The sequence below is a fragment of the Tupaia chinensis genome, unplaced genomic scaffold (genome assembly GCF_000334495.1).
Source record: "Tupaia chinensis unplaced genomic scaffold, TupChi_1.0 Scaffold000063_1, whole genome shotgun sequence".
In the NCBI taxonomy this organism is placed as follows: Eukaryota; Metazoa; Chordata; class Mammalia; order Scandentia; family Tupaiidae; genus Tupaia; species Tupaia belangeri.
The window spans coordinates 8,270,079-8,271,885 of record NW_006159521.1 but is presented as its reverse complement, the minus strand read 5'-3'; the positions used below and the strand labels follow the sequence as shown (position 1 = coordinate 8,271,885).

At 38.9% G+C, this 1,807-nt stretch overlaps 1 pseudogene; it reads right to left on the bottom strand.

Annotated features, from left to right (window-relative positions):
- Window positions 1-772, bottom strand: part of LOC106736414 (selenoprotein K-like) — a 2,063-nt pseudogene extending 1,291 nt beyond the window's left edge.
- Between the last annotated feature and the right edge of the window lie 1,035 nt (window positions 773-1,807).

Genomic DNA, 1,807 nt, shown 5'->3' with positions numbered 1-1,807 from the left:
ACTCAAAACAGGACAAAAATCCTTACAACCAGACAACAAAGCTTAGAAGAAAAGCAGCAATATTTTAGTCAAGTCACAGAATGCTGTTTCATCAGTTCAGTCTCATGTACTTAATCTTTCTTCTGTTGAGGTTCGATCTTCCAGATTGAACTCTGGGATATAATACTCAACTCCAGACTTTGTCCCTACAATTAAGTTGCCCATTTTCTTAGTTTTTGAACTCTTATTTCTGTGTGTCTGCATTTAACTTTACAGACATAGCACTTCCTTAAGACCTTCTGAGAGATCTGGTCTAGTGCTGGTAAATTGTTTCAGGTTTTGTTTATCTGGGAATGTTTGTGTCTTTTCTTCCCAAATGAATGATAATCTTGCTGGGTACAGTATTCTTGGTTGAAATTGCTTTTCCCTTAACACTTTGAATATATTTTCCCATTATTTCCTTGCTCACATTGTTTCCAATGAGAGGTCTGCTGTTAGTCTGATGGAATACTCTTTGTAGGTAACTTGCCATTTTTCTCTTGCCAATCTTAGTATCTTGTCTTTGTCGACCCATTCTTCAGGGAGGGTTTCTGGGTGGCCCTCTTCCGTCAACATATCTGGAGTCAGATGAGTTTCCATAGCCTCTTCTCTTTTTCACATCTCGCTGAAGCAGAGTTTTGAAAAACAAAACTACAAACTTGGCTATTCCCCAGAAAAAATCTGTTATCAAAGATAGCCTCCCTGGGGATGGACTCAGGCTGTCCAATACTTGTCCGTTTGAGATGTAAACCATCATGCCTCCTGTTCCCCACTTTGGAGCAACTCGAGTAAACCATATTCGATATAGCCAATGAGATAAGAACAATCAGTAGGTATAGCCACATTCGACATAGCCATTAAGAGGAAAACAATCCAGTCAGTGATCAAATGACACAATCCTGGTTAAGAAATTATAAATCTCACAGAGTGTAACTGCCAGTGCCCTGATCCTCTCTCTCTCTCTCTCTCTCTCTCTCTCTTTCTCTGTGTGTGTGTGTGTGTGTGTGTGTCTCGGTTGGGCCTGCTTCTATCTTTTAAAAGTGTACTCTCACTTTTACATAATAAACTACCCTTTGCTTTCACTAAAGAATAAATAAAATAAAATAATTCAAAATGAACACATGGTAGTAGCATTTAAAAAAATCAGACCAGATAAACACAAATTTTTAAACTGTTTTAACACAGTACTACATCACTATCCACCCAACAGACTGACTATAACAAAAAAAAATCTTTTGATTCCAAGTGATAGCAAAGATGTGGTGCAAGAATGACTCTCACACACTGCTGGTAGGAATGCAAATCAGCACAACCATTTTGGAAAGCTGCTTAACACTATGTAGTACAACAGAACATACACCTAACCTATGACCTAGTACGTCTACTTCTGAAGTATAGCTGACAGAAATCTATACATAAGTTTGTCCAAACAAAAATAGGCTCATGGATAGAAACTCTGGAATGAGAAAGTAACCACTTGAACCAGCAAGGAATTAGTCTAGGTGAGGAGACAAGATGACAATCACAAACCAATTACAGTTTGTTGCACTAGACTGTAAGGGCCCATGAGGGCAGGGAGAGTCACTCTTCATTAATTGCAACCCCAGCAGGGATCCCTACAGAAGACCTTGATAAATATGTGTTAATAGAGTGATGGATCAATTGCCTTGCAGCCAATAACTCAGAACCTGGACACAGTACCAATTGTAATTGTTAGAAGCATCAAAGAAGTGGAGATAGAGAAGCTAGGTGTACTGAGCTAAGTCATGAAGGCTGGGTTTTATTTCCG